The 22,020-nt window shown below is 44.0% G+C and overlaps 1 protein-coding gene across 7 annotated transcripts in view; it reads left to right on the plus strand.

The window, feature by feature from the left end:
• Window positions 1–22,020, plus strand: part of ASB3 (ankyrin repeat and SOCS box containing 3) — a 471,022-nt gene that overhangs the window by 3,555 nt on the left and 445,447 nt on the right. For 2 of the 7 annotated variants that reach the window (XM_078649595.1, XM_078649599.1), the window contains exon 2: window positions 2,839–3,021. The exons of 4 other annotated variants lie outside the window; for them this stretch is intronic. The gene's annotated coding sequence lies outside the window, so the exon portion shown is untranslated. Of the gene's footprint in view, window positions 1–2,838; window positions 3,022–3,103; window positions 3,123–22,020 lie in introns of those variants that run through there. One more of the 7 variants, XM_078649597.1, reaches the window with a different exon arrangement.

Here is a 22,020-nt window from a genome sequence, read left to right on the forward strand (position 1 = left end):
ACAAGACTGCCCAGAATCCAGTATCCGCAGTGCGTCATCAATCACTTGCAGCAAGGCTGTTTCAGTGCTGCAGTTTTGAATGAAGCCGGACTGGAAATTTTCAAGAAGATCATTGCCCTTGATATGACGAGAGAGTTGTTTCGATACACATCTTTCTGTGATTTTTGCTAGAAAAGGTAGGTTAGTGATGGGGCGGATGTTGTTGAGGTTGTTCGCATCAGTAGTGGGTTTTTTAAGCAGAGGGGTGACCTGCCCAGTTTAGAATGGGTCTATTTTTGGATAAGTCGAGGAGGGTTCTGAAGTGCGTCACTTTTCCAAGGAAGATGTGCTTGTGATACTCGGATCTTGCTGAACGAAGCGTGGCCAAATTATCGGTGGGGGCGCTTGTCTCCATTGTTTCTCCAGGAATCTTAGGTACTTCCTTTCTTCATAGAGGGATTTGTTGAGCCAAGGTGCTGAGGGAGTGGGCCTTTTCTTTTTGCTTTGGAGAGGCGCAACATTATTGATTTCGACTGCAAGGACTGTGAGGCATTGGGAGGTGAGTTCGTTAACATCTAGGTTCGGGTCTAGCCTTGGAAGTGATAGCAAAGCTGATTCACAGAAGGTACTGAGGTCAATATTTTTAGTGTCATGGAACCAGGAGGTAGCCCTCTTAGCTTGGCCGAGAGTTATACAGTGTTATAGAGTGTGATAGGTAAAGAGAGAATGGGATGAGGAACTGGTCAGACCAGTCAACATAAATAGGGGTAGCGATAGTAAGCATGCCTATTTTTGAAATAACAAGGTCCAGGATTTATCCCTTAGAGTGTGTTGTTTCTGTGCAGTGTTGGATAAGATCGTTTCCAGAGAGGAAGGTGGCCAGCCTACCAGCAGAGGGATCCTCCAGCGAGTCCCAGTGGAGATTGAAGTCACCCACGAAGATCTGATTGTCACTTTGCGAGTATTGGTCGCTAATGAAGTCAGTGAGTTCCTCCATAAACGAGGGGCAGCTACAAGGTGGGCGGTAAATGGCATGGAATCTGAGGGATGAGCGGTGGTGCAATTGAAGTTCAAGGGATAGGCATTCAAAAGTGCGGAAAGAGCTGTTAGGAAAAGCCTTGAGTTGAAGGGAGTTTCTAAAGATGACTGCAACACCTCCCCCAATTTTGTCATTTCAAAATATAGAATAGCCTGTGGGTACTAGGAGATCAAACATAGAGTGAGAGGTATCGATGAACCAGGTCTCTGTGAGGAAGAGCATGTCAATATTGTGAAGTATGATGGTGTCGGAGATTTCAAGTTTTTGTTTTATTGCAGATCTGCAGTTGTGGAGCAGACAGCGCAGCTCTGTCGAGACTGTTTTGGTGACGGGGGCACTTGGGCTATGAGGGGTGATAGGGATGTTGTGCTTATACGAGGATGTCAAAACTGGTGCAACTCCTGGATAGGAGTTGTCCCCATGTGCACAGCGTAAAAAGAACCGAGGGTTTGATTGAATCTTGATTAAAGGGGATAAAAAGAGTCGCAATGAATTGTAGATCAATTTAATGAACAGTCTTATATTTATGACTCCAATTAATGAAACATCATTGCATCATCATGATGTATATGTGAAAATCTTCAAGGTGTTCAAAATCATAATCATTTCAGTCTTATAAATCATCCCAATGCATTTCGGGCATGGCATCTGCCCTTCGTCAGGGGAGCATTCTGAAAATTGAGGTAACATGTAAAACGGGTCTTAGTAGAGAGAATCGCACATAGTCTCAAATAAAGCGTGAAGAGTTTGGGGTTAATGGTGGGCATGCAAGAAACTCAATTGTTGAAGTGTAAGCCAGTGGTGAACAACAATAAAGGGTGCCAGTGGTGAGCTGCAATGAATGGTGCCATACGATATACAACGATGACCGCGGATGTGACAAAATATGAGGTGTTGTGAACGGGTGTCAAGTATTAAAAGTATTGAAAACATAATGCCCAACGTGAAATTCAGTGTTAGTGAACAATAGTGTGCCGATAGTACCCGGCGTGAAATTCAGAATCAGTGAACTGTAGTGTACCGTTGGTGATTTAAACAAAAGAAAGGTGACATGCATGCGAACAGTAGTTCGGTGGAGTGGTAAGACAAAGCCCGTGAAGGTGAAAACATGCGGGACAAGGTACGCGGTACATGAACAAGAAGTAAAAAGTCTCACGTGTAAGCGAAAAGTGAACGCTGTTTACGCTGCAGAAAAACGATACAATCACGATGGAAACCCGTTAATAAGTAAAAATAAACAATACGTTCAAGATTCTAGGAGCGAGTCCTCACAAGGAGGTACTTACTGAATGGAGGTTGCAAAGTTAACTAATGCTCAACAGGGAAACCGGGCCAGACCAACGTGAACAGCGTGTAAGGAACTGAGCCGATAGACAGAAAAAGCTTTATCAAACGCAGACGCCGGAGTGGGTGTAGACATAAAGAGCGGACAAGTGATACGCAAGGGTGCTCAGGGAGAGGTATTGACAGAGGAGATGGTCGGAATAGTGTTGATTGTACGCGGTGGTTGAGAGCAATGACTTTACCCTTGTTTCTTTTCTTTATAATAGTCATTTGTTTGACTTCTTCTGTCTACATAGATACATATTTCTTCTCTATCCTTTTCCGAGCTTGCTTTCAAGTAGCCAGCGTGCAGGGTTTGATTACCTACCACTTGTATTAAATACTTTACCAGCAGTCAGGTGGCTGACTGCTTCTCGTGCAGTTCCTGGGACAAGCACTCGACTTTGTAAAACGTGGTTTTATGCTCGCTCTTCCTATCAATTGTGCTTTACATTCACAGGTACCAAGTAATTGCCCTGCTTTTTTTGTTGTTGCAGTTTTATATAGAGCGAATTCGACCTGAAGGTATCAGTGCACTTTACACGAGCACCAGCTGCGTTACAGATTACATTACGTAATTTGAAAGGGGGAGAGAGAAGCAACACTCCTCAGAAGTTTGCAACACGTCTAATGAGAGAATCACAAAACTTCAGTAGCAAATCGGTACCCTGAGATTTTCAGTACCTACACTTTTATAATTACATTTTAAAAACCTCCTGCCACGAGGATGGCTAAGGACCCACCATTTTAGCAGCTAAAGCGGAGGCTGCCACTGTACCTGGTAAGCTGTGTCTATATAAATCATACATTTTTATTATTTAGGGCTTCTTCTGTTTGCGTGTGCATATCCAAACTCAAATAACATTTTAAGGAAAATCTCAATGAGTGGAGAGGGATGAAGGCTGACAAATAATTCGATTTACAGGAACAGAGAAAGAAAAACTGAATAGAGAAGCCAATAGAGCATGGGTCCTCACAAACATTTCCCAGGGGGGCCACAAAGTACTTATTTTGGGTAGCCAGAGGGCCGCACTAATGCCAGCAATGCGAAGGCCGGGAAGATGAAAGGTGGATATAGGGGGACGCTAAGCAGATTCATGGTGTGGATAACAAACCAAGCATTCATGTGACTTCTGTCTGCCACTGATGCTCTATTCTCACGCACTAAGAATTCAATCCAAGGATTAACTTCTAGTGTAAAACGTGAGAGGTAAAGAGATACTCATCTGGTGGCAGAATTGCAAAATGTGAATCCAGAAAACCTAACATCTGTCCTGGCTTCCCCACTTGATGAAATTGTGTGATCCTAGGCAAGTGGTTAATTTCACTTTGCCTCCTATTTCTTTATTACCACATATGAGAGCCCCTTAAAGTATATGAGTTCAGGATGTGTGCTGTACAAAACCTTCTCTTGTGTTTTATTTAATAAACTATGATGTGGCACCAGTTATATAACAACCAAGGCTACACACAAGGTGCAGCTGACAAATGGCTTGCCTCTTGATTCACTAATGGTATTGTTTTCAGAATTGGGGCAGCATAAATATTTCCAAGATCAGGTTTGAAAACTATCACTGCTAATAAATGCCTCTCAATGCAGTAATGGAATCTGATCCACTAAGGTAAAATGATCATACATATTAATAACGTACACTTTTTTGAAGTTTGCAGAGAGTTTATCATGTTTTGTGAGTAGTAATACATGGCAGTGCTGAGGCAGATTGGGGGCCTGGGTTAAGAGCATGGAGGAACACACCATGGTAGCGGTGGGTTGAGGGGGAACCAGGGTTCCTGGCATTGGGCATGGTCAAGGCACGAACAGGTGTGGACGGGCTTGCCTTTGGTCAACGGTGGGCCAGCTGTTCGTCTGTGCTACAGCCGCCATTAAATAAGTCCTTGGAAGTGTGCTAAGTACTGTGGTCGGCAGACCAGTGAAGTGACTTCCGGTGTAGATGGATAATGGGAAATCCAGTTATGTAACTTCCTGTGCCGATGGATGATGGAAAATCCAGTGATGTCGCTTTCTGTGCAGCTGGAAGATGGGAAATGAAATCCTCTAGCTTGGCCTCTTCTTTGAAAGACGGTTTTGGCTGGAAACCAGTGATGTCACTTCTTGTGCAGTTGGATGATAGGAAATCCAGTGATGTCACTCCCTGTGCAGATGGAAGATGGAATAATAGGTATTTTCGTCCAGCAGTGATTGGTTCATTGCACAGTACTGAAGCAGTGTTGAGTGCATAATAAGTGTTTTAGACAATGTTTTTTTTTTTTTAAATCCTCATTTCGCGCATGAATGTATAAGGAGTACAGAGGGGAACTTTAAGACCTCCACTTATTATTCCTTCACTCTTTTTTTTTTTTTTACTGTGCCGGCCACAGAGAGTATCCCTTTGGTGGATCTGTCGTGTTTAGTCCTCCTATATCCTTTACCATATTCAATAATTCTTAACGACTGGGTGAGAGCTAGCCATCCTGGTCACTCGGCGGGAATTATTCCCGTCTGAATTATTGTCACCGCTTTAATCATCGGACATATTGGTGTATTGTCAGGTTCCCTCGTTACCTTACATGTTACTAGTGCAGTGGTTTTCCCAAATTTCCCAGAAGTAAAATTTTTTGGAGGGTTTTCCCTTCCTATCTAGTTTATGTGTCGTTATTATGGAGTTTAGCCAATCCTCATGTAGAGGTGGTACTGGTTTAACCCAATTCAGGCATATTTCTCTTCTTGCGAGAAGTATCAAAACAAATAACAGATTTTCTTGTTTTCTGGTTAACCACTCATCACTTACATTAAACTTGGTACATATCCCAAAAATAATTAGTGTTGTACTTACTTTTAGGTGTTTTCCCAGTATTCGACATAGCATATTACCTACTTCCTGCCAGAAGAGTTCCAATCGCGGGCAGCCTTGGAACATATGTAGGTCATCCGCTTTTTCAAGCCCACACTTAGGGCAGGACTTTATACTTGCTCCTTTGAATTTTGACAGTTTTTTGGGTGTCCAGTATGCCCTGTGCAGTGTAAATAAATGATTTCTCTTTAAGCGTGCTGGTTTAATAATAGACCAGCATTTTTCACATGATTTCTGCCATAAATTTTGAAGGTCCGGCTCTATAATGTCTTTACTCCAGACTGATTCCGATATTGAAGCATTATCTTCTCCTGCAGCAATTAGAGCCCAGTACCATTTTGAGATTTCTTTCATTATTGGGGAGATTTTAATAATCTCTTTCTCTGTTTCTGTGTTTCCTGTTCTTTTCTCCGTCAGAGAACCTGCCCAACTTGTGAGTTGATAGTATTTAAATTTTGACAGAGTTCCGTTAGTAATTTCTGTAAGATGTTCCCAGGGTTCTAATGAGTTCTCTGTCATCAGTTGGCCCCATTTGTCGATTCCTGCCATTCTTAGTGGAGATGCTAGGGCGTCTTTTAAGCACTCAGGGGTGCCTGGAGAATCCCAGATAGGGGCCAAAGAGCTGTAATAAGGGATATTTAGGGTACTTCTCATTTGATACCAGAGTTTCGCTGCGTTTTTTAGTACCTTTAATTTGATCTTTTTAAAGAATTTGGGGTGTCCAAATTTAAACAGAAAGTAGTCGGTTTTGTTTGTTAATATTTGGAGAAATTGGGGATAGAGCTCATATTTTTTCACAAGAGATCTCACATTCTTGAATTGAAAGCTCTACAGTATTCCACGATATCCGGGCTAGTTATTCCCCCTTGTTCTTTTTTCCTTCTTATTTTATTCCAGGCAATCCTTGATCCTTTTGAAGCCCAAATGAAGTTCGCTATTTCTCCCTGAATTTTCTTCAGATAGTCTCTTTTAAACTCCAGTGGTATAACATTAAAAAGGTAGGTAAATTTGGGGAGGATCGACATTTTTACCAAGTTTGATCTTCCTATCATGTTTAGAGGTAACTTGTCCCATACTTTGAGGAGTTTTTTGGTCTCAAGTGAAATCCTATTAAGATTTAGTTAGGGGATTTATTCAAGGTCTTTCACTATGGTTATACCCAGATATTTTATTTTATCCTTTGTGTAAGGGGTATTCTGTTGTGTATTCCAGCTCATTGACTCGGTTATTGCTTCATTGGTCAAGTACCCAGATACTTTCCCAAACTCTGTAATTGCCTTGTTTATTGCTGGGGAGGAACTTTGGAAATTTTCTGTAAAAATCATTAGATCATTCACATAAAGCGCCACCTTTTTGACCCACTCCTGATGTTTAAAGGGGGTTATTAACTCGTTGTTTCTAATTGTGTCGGCCAGTGGTTCAAAGTACGAGTTAAATAGCAGGGGAGACAGAGGGCACCCTTGTCTCGTTCCCCTTTGTATCTCAAAGTTATTGGTAAGACTCCCATTAATTAGGATCTTTGCTCTTGGATTTCTGTAGGTCTCGATTATCAGGTGACTAAAATTTTGACCAAGGTTATATTTGTTAATGACTGGTTAGAAAAGACCAGTTGACCCGGTCAAATGCTTTGGCAGCATCAAAGGTTACTATCGTTAGGGGGATTTTTTCGCTAGTTGCTATCAACTGCAGCAAAGAGCTCATGCGTGATTTCAGATATTTGCCTCCCTTTTATAAATCCCTTTTGATCCGGGTGTATCAACTTTGGCATTACAAGGGCCAATCTCCCTGCTATTATTTGTGTAAAGATTTTGTAATCACAATTTAGCAGGGATATGGGCCTATATGACTCACAAACTGTGGGGGTTTTCCCTGGTTTTAAAATGATGCTGATAATGGCATCATTCCAGGAGTCTGGGGTTTTACCCTTTTCCCTGTAGATTTTGTTTAATAACCTCGTTAATGGAGGGGCTACAATTTCCCTTAAAGCTGAATAAAGTTTGTTTGGCAGGGCGTCAGGTCCGGCTGCTTTCCCTTTTTTCAGGGCTTTCAAAGCCGTTTTTACTTCTTCAGTTGTTATTTCTGCATTTAGCTCTTCGTTTTCTGATTCCGACAGCTTCGGTAGGTTTAGAGAATCAAGGTATTTTCCTATTTGGTCCGAAGAGGAGGAGGAATCTTCCTCATACAGTTTAGAGAAGAAATTTTCAAATTCATGCTTGATTACAGATTCATCAGAGGTTACACCTATTTGATTGCTCAATTGTATACTGGCTATTTTGTTTCTGGTTTGGTCCGTTTTAGTTTTCCAAGCCAGTAGTTTTCCGCAACCCTCACCATACTCCTGGTTAGCTAGTTTACTGACCTCCCACTTCATTTTCACTCTATCTTCTAGATAGTCTGCCAGTTTTCCTTTTAATTCTTTTCTCTCCATTTCCAATGTATTTCTTTTTTCTATGTTGTGTTCTGCGTTAATCTGCACATCCAGTTGACTTATAGTTTCTTCCTTGTCTCCGATCTCTTGTTTGACGAGTTTTGATCTGTGAGAACCCAGGCTTATGAGTTTACCTCTGATGACTGCTTTGTATGTGTCCCAAGTTATTTGATCTGAGGTGCCTACTCTATTATCTTCAAAGAAATTGGCTGAGGTTACGCCCAGTTCTTCCCTTATTTTTGGGTCCAGTAATAGAGTACGATCTACTGTCCATCTAGGTTGAGATTTATTTATTACTGATTGTAAGGTTAGTTGTACTGCCCAGTGGTCGGACAGATGTTCTGGCAAATGGTCTAGGACTTTGATGTTATTGTGCAGATTTTTACTAATCAAAAAAGTCTATTCTGGACTTGTGGCCTAGTTTTTTATTGTGTAGAGTAAAGGGGTGTTCCTTGTTTCCTTTCTCTCTCCACATGTCAATCAGCTCTAGGTCATTTTTATAGATGCCTAACCATTCCCTCATTTTTGGTAAGTTGGAATGTCTTCCTGGTGGGGATCTATCTAGTTTAGGGTCCATAATAATATTAAAATCGCCTCCCAGTAGTATTGGATCAGTTGCTGATAAAAGTTCTGTATATAATTTTTGTGGACCCACCTGAAAGAGGAAGATGGCGGCCGGCTAGAAGGTCCGGTCGGGAGCTCCATGATCGTCTCCACGATTGAAAGTAAAATCTAACTCAATCTTTTCAGAATCTGTTCCTAATGGAGACCGTAGCCACAGCAATGTAACAGCGGTACGAGTGGTTCTCAGAGTACCGAATATACAGAAAGAAACGAAAAACCGAGGAAGTTACTCACGCGTGTGTGATCGGCATCGGCGTCGGTGGATTTGAGATCTCGGAAAACCTGGTGATGCAGGAGTAGGGGATGAGAGACCGTGACTCGCTGGGTCTTGGAAACATCGATATCGGGGTCACTTTTGCGGACTTTCCACACAAATGGGCAGCAGCCTCAGGTGCACGGCGAGACTGTCAGAGGGTGCACGGCAGAGTGAGTTTCCTCTTCCGGGGGAAGAGCGGCAGTGGTAGCGGCGACGGCAGCGACGGCAACGGCTGGCCGAGGATTCAGAGATCTCAGCCCGCTCGGCAGTGGTGGAAACAGGAGTGCTTCCGGGGCAATTTGGGCAGCGTCATCGGGCAGAGAGACGTGGTGTCTCAAAGGGAAAGCGTAATCCCTATCAGTATTCAGTATTTTAGTCCGGAAAAAAGGCAGATCGAGTCGTGGATTCTGGGCAACATGAAGACTCCTGGAGACAAAGAGAAGAAGACTGACTTAAGCTCCTGCTGCAACCCCATGAACCAGGCACGAGGGGAGGAAAAAAGTCAGGGGGGCATTGCTCTTGATTTAATTGAAGGGTGCAAGGGGGATAAGCAGGGGGGGGGGCTCTGAGAACGGAAGCAAAAGAAGGCCCAAAAGGTGCAGGTTGCATAGGTGAGGGAGGATCAGAGGCACTAGATTTCTTTTCAAAGAAGACAAGAAATAAGGGGGAGGAAAAGGACCAAACGGGAAGTCTAGAACCTGAAGAAGGGGGCAGGATAAAATCGAGCTACTGCCTTAGGAATAGGCAATTCCCCAAACAAAGTTTCTCTCAGCCGACTAAACAAGTGACTCTGCCACTACAAACAAAAAGGAAAAAAGAGGGGCTCCACTAACCAAGAGCGTCAGCCCAAACCTAGGTCAGATAAGGTGGGAACCCTGCCTGATCATAAACTCAAAATCACACCCTCGCTGAGATCCTTTTTTAAAGTGCAACAAACCCCACGAGCACCGTAAAGAAGCTCTCTTACTCTACTATCCCATACTGAAGAACAACTTGAAAGACAGATCATCAAAAGCCCGAGAATGAGCACAGAAACAACTAGCAGCATAAGCCCACAAAGTGAAAGGTCAGAGGCTCCAGAGAATCTACCACAGCTAGCCAGAAACGAACCGGGTACAAGCGCTTCTAACTGTCCCCCTCCACAAACCTTTCTCGAACAAACGGGAAAAATCATGGAAAGCCTCATGGAGAAGGTTTTGGGAGAGATGAGAGAGAAATTCGTGGTATCTGAGTCCAACCAGGCCAAGATTCAAGAGGTCTGCGAGACCTTAGATCAAAAATTGAATGCTTTAGGGGACAAAGTGTCAGCGGTGGAATCAGAGGTGGCGTCCCTTAACAAAAAAGTAGACTCTAACCAGAAGGAGATCAGGAAATTAAGGGACTCGGACAGAGCCACTAAGGAAAAATTAGAATCACTAGAAAATCAAGCAAGAAAAAACAACTTAAGGATTCTGAATGTGCCAGAGAATCTGGAAGGGCAGGACATAAAGAAATTTACCATCTCCCTGCTTGAAGAGTATTTCCCCTGGACCAAAGACACAAACCTGAGCGACGACATACAAAGGGTACATCGAGACCCATTCAGATAGAGCAGAGACAGGAAGACGCCAAGAAAATTTTTATTAAATTAAAAAAAATAAACACACTAAAAGAAAGAATTCTAATTGAAGGCTTAAAGAGCAGTTCACTAAAGAAAGATAATTGGACCTTCAGGATCCGCAGAGATATGTCAAAAGCCACCCAGGATAGACAGTGGGAGCTAGAGCAATACATGGCAGAATTAAAAACCTTAGGAACCACGGTCCAGATGAGATGGCCCGCCGCACTGAGAATCATGTGGCAGAACAAAATGCACAACATCAGAGAACCAAGCGAAGTGGAAAATCTCATACAACAGATAAAGGAACAGCTACGGACCACACCATAAATTTAAGATAGGGAGTGCAACAAATAGATGAACCATGGAGCTCAAAAGGGCGAACAAAACCGCCCAAGAGAAAGAAAGGAGGCTTCCTCGGGGAGGGTAAAAATAAACACAGAAAAAATACAAAACCAAATAAAAAAGCCACCCTGGTGGGGGAGCAAATTAGGGAAAAAACTGAAAAAATTATCCTCAATAATAAAGTAAGAAGGAGTGCACGGGAACGACAATAGAAAATGGAATTGGAACTAAATAATCAGCAAAAAAGAAAAAAATCATGGCTAAAGTAACGAAAGAATTTAAAATTTTATCATGGAATGTAAATGGACTAAGAACACCAAGCAGACGTAGGAGGATCTTTGAATACCTAAAGTCAGCAGATAACGAAGTGATCATTCTCCAAGAGACTCACCTCCTAAAGGCTGAATGGGAACAAATAATAAAATCCTTGAACGGGGTGGATACCTACGTTTGTACCAACCAAAATTGCAATGTTAAGGGTATCGCAATACTCTTTAAAAAATCGCTCAATGTAAAAGCCGTACATAAAGTAGTGGACAACAAGGGCAGATGGGCCTTAGCAAGAGTTAAAATATATGACAACAACTTTATCCTAGCAGGATATTATGGTTTTAGACAATGTTACAGTAAGGTGCCTGTGTAGCCCAGGCACTCTTTGCTGTGCTTAAGTCAAGGATCAGTAGAACCACAGTTTCTGGGACATTGTTGAAATCCTATCAGGTTACGGCTAGTCCCCTTGGGTGGTAGTGAAGCTTGAACAAGTTCAAATTTGGCCCCTTGGGTAGTGCTTTGACCTGGGATCAGACAGTACACTATGCACCCAGGAAGATTATATTTTGTATACTTTGATCAGTGCCGATCCCATAGCCATATAACTTTATTTCGATCACAGTGGATCATAAAAGTATAAACAAACAATACAACCACAGTACACCTATACATAAAAATACAATCATATATATCAATAGATAAAACATGTCAGTTAAAAAACACAGTATAAAAAGACACTGAAATTCATGACACAAACCACTATCTAAAAATGTAAAGGGACTAAAATCACAAATAAAATCCACAGCATAAAAATATCACAGTACCTCACAAACGTCAAGTAATTCTTATGAAGGATCAGTAGCAGACTGTAGGAGTTTGGCATGCTTAATCCAAAATGCCTCTAAAAACATAGCCACACAAAAAACTACAATCTAACTGGTGTCGCTTTGCAGTATTCTGAACGTTTCCTGGAGCTCCCTACAACCCAGGTTCTTACACAGTGGAACAATTAATTTTGCACGTATATGTTTATAAAAAAAACAGAACATGGATACGCGATTCAGAACGCCCTTCACAACCTACATCGAATCACCATATAGACCTTTTTCCTGTTGCTATCTACAGGTAAATGATTTTAAAGGTAGAGTGCTATACCTTAGTTGAACACAAAGTTTCCTTACCAGTGGTGGGATAATTTCATCAGTTGTACTTTCGTAGACTGCCTTGGTTTCTGGTCAATGAAAGACACAGATAGAGATCCCTTGCACTGTCTAACATTATCAATTGCCACAGTTTCTCAAAATAGTCCCTTTATACTGGCTTTGCCAATCAAGTACATACACTCTGGTGAGGTCCAATATTCATCCAATTTCAATCTTTGAAGTAGGGCTTTAATCGCAAGAGCCATGGTATTTTCCGTGCCTACTGTGGGATCAAAAGATCTTTAATACCATTACAATCGGACTCGAAGGTTAAGTGATGTCCATAGCCTATGCCAATAGGTCAGCATTCTCCATTCAATCTTGTGCGCAATAAATAAGGCTAGTGTTGTCTACAAGCTGTATATGCAGTGCTACAAGCCTGTGTAAAAATTAGAAAATTAACAATTATCTAGTAATACGTAAAGGCATATGTCTGATGACCCTGAACCATAGCTCTTCCAGGAGCACTAATCCTGCAGGTGCCATACTAGATCAGGGATTCTTTACAGCCATGTCGAGCCACTAGTGCTAGGAAGCGCCCTTTGGATTCCTGATCTGTGTCATGTGACTCCAATGAAAGAGCCAAGCAGCAGTGTCTCTTGGTCAGTGGGGTCACTTCCTCTTTCTTCACAAGAAGAATGATGGCCACCGTGTCACCAATGTCCTGTCGTTTTCGAAGCATTTCAGTGACTCCTAGAACAGTAGTTTCAGTAGAAAATCCTGCTCTGAAACCCGATTGTGAAGGGTGTAAAAAGTTCTGGGACTCAACAAAGGAGTATAGCTGGGAGTTAACATTTTTTCCAAAATCTTGGAAAAAGCCGGAAGAAGTGAGATCGGTCGAAAGTTAGAAGGCTGAGAGGGATCAGCATCGGTCTTCTTTAAGAGCGACAGAACCATGGCATGTTTCCATTCTGGCGGGATTATTCCCTCCTGTAACGAGGCATGGAGGAGCTCCATAATTAGCATAATCTAATAACTCACATTATTTTGTAATCTCATGTTTTTTTTCTCATATGTCTATACTTGGCTATGTAACTATGCAACCTGTAACTCGTTATGTAACTATGTAACCTGTAACTCGCTGATCCTCATGTAAGGCGCTCTGATACCTCCGGGTCTAGCCAGCGCTATAAAAAACTTTGCAAATAAATAAAAGTTTATGGCTTGCTCAAAGTGACATCAGTAAATTTTTCTGCATCTGCATAGATATTTATTTATTTTATTTTATACAACTTATTAAGCGCGCGAATACCCATGGGTGTCTTGGCGCTGGACAGAAGATCGAGAGGCTAGGTTTATAAGTGATTAGCAGGGTCTATTGGTTGAATAACCAAGTTTTTAATTGTTTCCTGAACAGAAAGAGTGTGGGAGTGCTCTTGAGTTGAATGGGGAGGGTGTTCCATAGTTTGGCCGTAGCTATTACAAAAGATCTGTCTCCCCCTGTCGCTTTTCTTGTTTTCGCTATTTCAAGAAGATTTGCTTTAGAAGATCTGAGAGAGTGAAGTGGTCTGCAAGGGCAAAGGGAGTGTTTTAGAAAGAGTGGGCCTTTTTCATGGATGGTTTTAAAGGCTATGCACAGAGCCTTGAATTTAATTCTTTGCCTCACAGGTAGCCAGTGAAGTTTACGAATAATGTTTGAGATGGGTTTAAACTTAGGTGTTCCAGTGACAAGTCTGGCGGCTGCATTCTGCACCAGCTGGAGTTTGTGTAGCACCTGTTCTTGAGCATTAAGCAGGAGAGCATTGCAATAATCAACTCGGGACATTAAAAGAGTGGAAATCAAGGTGTTGATGGTAGTCGCGGGGAGATAAGGCTGCAATTTTTTGATCATTTTTAACGTGAAGAAGGATGCAGAGACTATGGAGTTGGCTTGATGAGTGTAGGAGAGTTTGTTGTCAAAAATCACTCCCAGATTCCTGACCTTAGTGACAGGGATAGGTGCAGGTCCTAGGTCTTGGGGCCACTAGGTAGGGGACCAACTAGGAGTGAGCTTTCCGAAGATCATGACTTCGGTTTTGTCCGAATTAAGCGTAAGCAATTTTTGCTCATCCAGTTGCTGGTGGCGTGCATTCCCTGATGGAAGTTATTGGCTACTTCCAGTCCGTTGTTGTTAATCGCCAGGACAAGCTGCGTATCGTCCGCATAGGATGTAACTGCTAGGCGATAAGCTTTGATGATCCTCGCTAAGTCCGCTACATAGATGTTAAAAAGTGTTGGACTTAGCGAGGATCCCTGGGGGACACCACAAGGCAGGGAGAAGGAGCAGGAGGAAAAACCGCCCATCGAGACCGATTGTTCCCGGCCTGTTAGAAAAGAAGAGAGAAGGGAAATAGCATTCGTTGAGATTCCGGATTTTTTGACACGGTCGATAAGGATGGAGTGATCGACCGTGTCGAATGCTGCGGAAAGATCGAGCATTATAAGCACTGCTGCACCACCTCTGTCCAGGATCATTCTGATCTCATCAGAAGATTTTTTAGTGCAGTCTCCGTGCCATGACCCTTTCTGAATCCAAACTGCGAGTCATCAAGATAGTTGTTATTATCTATGAATTCGGAGATCTGGCTATTCATTATTTTTTCTATAATCTTAGATGGAAAAGGGAGACATGCAATAGGTCTATAACTCGTGACCTTGGATGGATCTAAGGTGGTTTTATTGAGAAGGGGTTTGATTACTGTTCTTTTCCATATCATGGGATAAGTGCCTGAAGTAAGCATTGCATTAAAGATGTCAGCAAGAGTTTGAGAGATTATAGTGGGAGCCAATTTAAGTATGGAAGGGGGACAAGGATCATTAGGTGAACCAGAGTTGATGGTCATCATGAGTTTATAGACTAAATCTGGTGAGACTTGATCAAAAGAAAAAGTGGGTAGATTAGTAGGAGAGGGGTCCAGTATGGTGTGGGAAATTGGCGTGTTGTTGGTAAGCTTGTTAAATTTGGAGTAAATGTCACAAACGTTTTCTTGAAAGTACGTTGACAAGGCATCGCACATAGATTGAGACGCCTCTCTAGAGGTTGATTTGTCCTGGCCTGTAAGGTGAGAGACCACCTGGTAGAGTTGCTTAACCGAATCTTGAACTGATTTAACTTGGTTGTTAAAGAAGATACTTTTCTGAGTAATGACCATATGTTTGTATTTCTTTAGTTTCTCTTTGTAACGGATTTTTTCATGGGGGTCGTATTTGTTACGCCACTTGCGTTCTTGCCGTCTACAGCTTTGTTTTTCTAGCCTGAGAGACTCATTAAACCAGGGGGCTGAGTTAGATGCTCTGTTGGTAGAACATTTTTTAGTGGGAACAGTAGTCGCAACTAGGTTTTCAAGGCAGTTGGTGTAAAAGGTAGCTGCGGTTTCAGGATCAGACGTGTTAATATCTTGCATCGTGTGTAATTTGTTCTTAAAATCATCGATATTGATGTTTTTCCATGATTTGAACATGTTGGAGTTGCAGGATTTCATAGGAGGAGGATTAGGAGGGTAGATGTTGAAACAGATGGCAGAATGGTCCGTCCATGTGAGGGGCATTATTTTCTCTACAAAGAGAGATTTGAGATTAGAGAAAATTCCATCTAATGTGTGTCCTGCTGAGTGCGTGGGGGAGTAGACGAGTTGACTTATTCCTACTGCATTCATTTCGGTAAGGAGGGCGATTGTGTCGGGGTCTCCATTAAGATCTAGGTGAAAATTAAAATCACCAACAATGATGAAGTTGTTTTCCCCGGCTACAGGCTCCAGGAAGTGACTCAAAGAAGATAAAAAATGCTGAGCGAGAGCCTGGGGGCGGTAGAGCAGAACACCTCTAAAGGAGCTGGAATAAGGAGTGACGAATGTAAAGTTCATAGCTTTGCAAGTATTGGTGGTTATAGGCTCCATTCGCAAAATGAAGGTGTCGCGGTATATTATCGCTATGCCACCGCCTTTTTTTAGCGGTCTGTCAAGTCTGATATTGGTAAAGCCCTCCGGCGTGGCCGAGGTGAAATCGGGGTCAGAAGCCTGGTCACCCCAGGTTTCGGAGAGGAATAAAATATCCAAGTTCCAACTTTCAATACAGTTGGCAATTTCGTACCTGTGCTTGGGGAGGGATCTAACATTTAAAAGTGCAACTTTGACGATTTTAGTAGACTTATTGCGAGATGAGTTGGCGGAGCCTGGTGCGTGAGGGTTATCCATGATTTGGAAGGGGCAGTGCGGGCAGGAGTGAGGAGAGTAATTTAAAAGACACAGGTCTGTAGGGGTACAAGTGGTATTGGTAATGTTGAGCGATTTGAGAAAGGCAGCGTCATAATGGATTTCTAAGGGAGAAGGGCAAGAAGTGTGCGGGCCAGGGGGACTGGCCCAAGGCCCGGATCCGGCACGGACGGGCGCAGACGGGCTCGCCTTTGGCAAGCCTTCGGCACGCCCGCTGCGCCCGCTGCGCCTCCGGGAAGGGGGTGTCATTTTATGCTGGGGAGGGTGGGAGGGCCGAGCAAGTAGTCTGCTCGCCCTCTGACTCACCCAAGATGGCGGCGAAAATGACTGTATCCGATGCAGCGCCTAGCCGGCTGCTGTTGGCCCCAAGTTACCGTGCAGGCGTGCGCAAGAGTGTGGAGGTGGTTAAGTAAGTGCCCAGGGAGTGAATTTAAAATACGAAATACAATTTTTAAAATATTCGCTAAACACAGTGTTCCCGGCTTCCGCCTCAGGAACCTAGTACTCGATATGGGTTCTGGGGCCTCGGTCGGATTCTCAGGTACCTTTTCCTTATTTTTTTCACATAAATTCAGAGCATACTTTCCCTGAATTCAGATATGGATCCTTACAAGGATGGTGTCTGTATCCAAGGTTAATCATAAATCCCAGCACTTGTGTAGCTCCTGCATACAGATGCACCCGTAAGCCATCTATTAGAGGGAGACCAACCCTATGGTGACATCCATAAAGAGAATGTCCAGATCCCTTTCACTTGCAGTTCACACAATAGGAGTGCAAACTGTAACTGTTAGAAATTGGATTTTAGGTTGATGGTTTGTGAACCCTTCTCAAGCAACAACCACACAGTGGACCTTAAAAAGTCACTAAATTAACCTGTGTTTAACCCTCTGGTAGCTTGGCACAAAAGCAGTCAGGCTTAACTTAGAGGTAATGTGTAAAGTATTTATAGATCACTCAACGAGTAATCTAGTTAAAATACAGCACAAGAAAAATCCAATTGGTAGAACCGGAGTTATGAAATTTTACGGTTTTTAGTAAAAACTAGTGCCTTAAAGTTCAATGCACCAACTGTGGACATCTAGTTGCACGGGCCTGGGGCAAAGTTGTCAGGTATGGCTGACCGCAATGGAGCTTGGGTTGGGCCCAGACTCGGCTTACCTGTGGCCTAAGGAGACATTTTTAATAAAAATTTCTGAGAAGTTAAAAGTTCAGCTGGGCAAGCCAGCTAGTGGTCTCTTCAGAGGTGTCGTTGTCCGGGAGCCACTGGATGAAATGGTGGTGAAGATTTCTACATTCAGACTTTGTCACTTTTTTCAAAGTCAAAAATATCCAGCGGATGGAAGCTTCAGGCAGTAGCCATCTAGGGCTCCATGAGGCCGGATACCCCTTCTGCGAGGAGCTGCTGAACAGGATTTGCTGCTGGCTAGATGATCATAGTGGGAGCAGGAAGGTCCCTTTCTCTTCTTGGTTGTCAAGGCACTATTTGGCTGAAAATGATCTGAGTCCCAAGTTGTGATTTTTGGCTGGGCTCAACACTTCGAAATGCCCAGTACTGGATGGGCACCACTTAGAGGTCAGGGCTCACTTTAAGCAGGGTCCAGGTGAAAGATTCAAGTTGTTGGAGCTTTTTATGTCCCTGTAGCTCAGAACAGGAAGTCAGCCAAATATCCCTGGAAATCATTGGTAGTCCTGGGTTCTAGCAACAAGGCAGTACTCTAAGGGTTCAAGGAAGGCTTTAACCAGCCGGTAGTCCTATGGGAGCAGCATGCCAGTCCTCTGAAGTACAAAGCAGGCCTTAAGCAGCAAGGCAATGCTCTGAGGTACAGGACAGGCCTTCTGAGTGTCCTCTGCAGGCTTAGGAGTGGATTTCAGAGTACTGTTTGCAGTGGTCCTTGTGGCAGCTTTGAAGTGGAAGGAACTTCTGGTTTTCCCACACAGATGGTTCTCAAATTTCCTTCCTTCCAGCCCAAGCTCAAAGGGGTCTGGAGTGACAAAAGGCTAGTGTGAAGTTCCTTGTGAGTGGGCTGAGGCAGCTCCTTTGAAATGTAAGTTGGGCTGGGAACAGCTTCGCCTCACACACCCTGGTAGGATTGCCCATCATGCCAACACCTGGTACCCTTTTCTTTCACTGTCCGAGAGGAATACACAAAAGCCACCTGCTATGCTAATCACAGTCCTGTGACCCCGGACACAGCTTGAAGGCACCAAATGGGTTGGACACAAACTTTCTTAAAGTGCATTTTGAGAACTGTGATTTAAAATCTGGCTTTACTTTTAAAGAATATTTTAAATTACAATTCCTTAGAGACCAAACACGACATTTCTACATGTTCCCAAACAAACTTATTAATTGTAACAAGGTAGCTCAGTGTTCTAATATGGGAGAGGTAGGCCTCACAGCAGAAAAAAATGAATGTCGTTTTTCACCACCAGGAGAACTTAAAAGTACATGTAAATACAACGCACACTGCAATATTGGCTGTTTGTAGCCTATCCTAGGGGTGACTTGTATGTATTGTAAAGCGAGGGTTAGGCTTGGAAAAGGGTTAATTTTCTAGGTCAAATTGGTTGTTTTAAACTACACACTGGCTGCAATGGCAGGCCTGAGACACGCTTTAAAGGGCTACTTAATTGGGTGACACAATAAGTGCTGCAGGCCCACTAGTAGCATTTTTTTAAAAAAAACCTTTATTTGCATCAAAAGGATATACAAGTCTAGGCCTACAACCAAATCGGCCGGCATCAATATGTAAAGCGGTCAAGGGTTCCAAGGCAAACAGTACAGATTCAATCAGCAAAAAGCAGAGGCAAAACAATCGTAAAAAAGGGAGGAAGACACCTAGGAACCAAACGGCCAAAAAACAGGAGCAAAAAAAGGTTAATTTTATAATATGGGGATAAGGAATATGATAGGCTCACTTTCAATATAGAGGCGTCCGAAGTCCCAAAACCATCCTCAGCGACACTAAGGGGGCTCGGGCCGCAATACAGGAGAGGCAACACTGTACACACCGGGAGACAGGGACATTTTAGACATAATCGACACGTGTTCATTATCATCTTTACATGCCCACCCCCCAAACCACAGCTAAGCCAGGACAGAGGGATCGGACAAACAGTACATCAAAACTAACCCGTCATAGTGACCTCTAGGATAAGGGGGGGAGGGGCCTGGAAAAGGGGAGAGAGAGGGGGAAAAGAGGGGGGGGAGAGGAGGACAAAGCGGAAAAATGATAAAAGGAAATAAAACACAAAAACGAAAGAAAGAAGACCACGCCGAAACAGGCGTCCCGTGGCGAGCGTACAGGAGAAAACAGGAGCATCCATAACGAGGAGGGTACAGCAATCGAGACAAAAAGTAACCAACCCAGGAGAGGAGGATCGACGACGCCACATACCCCACCCCGAACATACCACGGGATGCAAGGACAGACGCGGCATCACTATAAAGAGATACAAAAGGGCCATAGAACCATAAAACAAACAACAAATAGATCCCGACCCACCCATCCCACCCTGCACCCCTGTAGAAGGCTATGGCCTACCCTTCAGACAGCGTGCCTGTCGCCCTAAACCAGAACCCGAAATATAGCAGGAAAGAAAGAGAGAAGAACGAGACAAAAAGAAACCTAAACATAAATGGAAAAAACAGAAGGGAGGAGCATGAGAACAGAAATCAATACGGTCGGCCGCAGCCCTCCGCCCAACCAAACAATCGCAGCAAAAACAGACCAGGACGACACCCTTTCAAGCGCCATAAAACTTACAGAGGAGAGGACCTCCCACCGCGCTATGGGTACAAACAATCGCGCCACGAAGTCGTACAGCAAGAATCCCCATGAGTCGCGCATATCACCCCCATCCCTTCCGAACCACAAATTCCACCCACCACATGACAATGTAAAGTGAGCTATTCAATACAAGACCAGCACACAATCGAAAAAAAGTTTTTCCGCCATGTAGACAAGGGGGGTCAATCGGTCCGCAAGTGAACAAAAGTCCGAGTAGAGAGTTTATTAGCATCAGCAAGCGCAGCACGGGTGATGAAGAGCAGGGGATTAGTTTCGCCGTTTGGGAAAGCGAGGGGTTCTCTGCAATAGACAAATGCGAAGCCATCGGTGCAGGCGCAGGCGGCAGTTCACCAATATTTCCGGGTATCCCAGCCGAACAGGGCAGCGGCACAATGTCCAAGTCACTGGGGTCAGAACCTCGAAAAGCAGGGAGCCCCAAATTCAACGGCACACCAAATGATCGTCGATCAGCGGCGGCAACACTTGCAGCAGTCGAGGGGGGCGAGGCAATGGAGTCTCTGAAACAAGAGGGAGGCAAGAAGAAACGGCTGCTCAAAATGGCGGCAGATCGTTGCGGGCTCACGGGGGCATCGGGGGCCAGGAACGCGCGCAGGGATCGCAGAGCTTCCAGGATATCTCTGAGGGTAAGCTCACGCTCACCAGACCAGACCCCCGCGCAATCAGGCAACCCAAGCCCGCCGCCACGAGGCGATACAAGTTCCAGATGGTTGGCCGCCATTTCGCGAAGTCAGCCCAGTCGCCACCCTCCACGACTCTCAAAAACAATTCCAAAATGTAGGACTTTACAGAGCTCCGGGGGGCTCCCAGCAATGGCAGCCTTGGTGCAGAAAGGACGTCCGCCCAATGCGGGTCTCCGCCTACGCCAGCACCGGCGCCCCAAACAAGCAGAGTCCGGGCGTAGAGGTCCAGAGCCGCTGGACACAGCAGCGGCGGGGGGGACCCCCTCACAGAATCAGTCCCCGGTGCACCTCAGCCACTTCAGCCTCGCGGCCACCAGGGCAGGCCCGGATCAGGATCGCCGGGATATTCGCACAACGGCTCTCCCCATTGGTTCACTCTCTCGACCGGGGCCGACAGTCGTCGGATCACACAGGCTAGGTCCCGGTCTAGGTTCCACGGAGGCCCCGGTCTGGCGGAGGGCACAACTTCGGAACCGCTGCACGTCAAAACCTCCGGGCCAAACGGTAAGTGCAAGTGAGGTGTCCCGTCTCCAATTTTACGATAATGTGTCGTCTCCGGACAGGATACAATACAGGATAGACGATCAGGCCGGAGGGCTGCGGGAGCCGAGCTAAAAGGCGACCATTACGCTCGCGAGCTTGGCTCCTCCACCACTAGTAGCATTTTAATTACAGGAACATGTTATCTTTAGAAGGGACTTATAAGTACATTAAATATGCCAATTGGGTGTAGGCCATTTGTGCCATGTTTTAAGGAGTGAGCACAAACACTTTCGCAATGGTTAGCATTAGTATTGTATTCTATTGTAATTGCTATTATATAGCGCTTACTACCCCTGACGAGGTGTTGTGGCGCTTTTTCGACGAGTAGCATGCTACTCCCAGACCCATAGAGGATTAGTATTGAATTAGTATAGTGAAACATGCAAGCTCATTTTAAGTGGTGGATAGGTTAGTCGTTTATTTGGATTTAGAATAATAGCAGAAGGAAAGAGGAGGACAAAGGTTTGTATTTATATAGCGCTTGTTGACGCACACTATTCAGGAAGCCTATAAAGGATTAGTAGTGAATTAATATGGTGAAATATGAAGTAATTTCAGTGGTGGATATTAGTCAGTTACTTGGAGTGAGAAGACAGATTTGCATTCATATAGCACTTGTTACCCCTGATGGGTGTTGAAGCGCTTTTCTGGCGAGTAGCACGCCACTCCTTAACCCATAAAGGATTAGTGTTGAAAATTAGTATAGTATAAATATGAAGTAATTTGAGTAGTGGATATGTTATTCAGTTATTTGGGTAGTATATTAGTATAGTTGAATATGGAATTTAAGAAGTGAACATGTTAGTCTGTTAATTTTGATTGAAAAGGATAGTGGAGGGATACAAGAGTGAAGGGTTTTATTTTTAAGGTCTTAGCA

The sequence above is a fragment of the Lissotriton helveticus genome, chromosome 6 (genome assembly GCF_964261635.1).
Source record: "Lissotriton helveticus chromosome 6, aLisHel1.1, whole genome shotgun sequence".
Classification (NCBI taxonomy): Eukaryota; Metazoa; Chordata; class Amphibia; order Caudata; family Salamandridae; genus Lissotriton; species Lissotriton helveticus.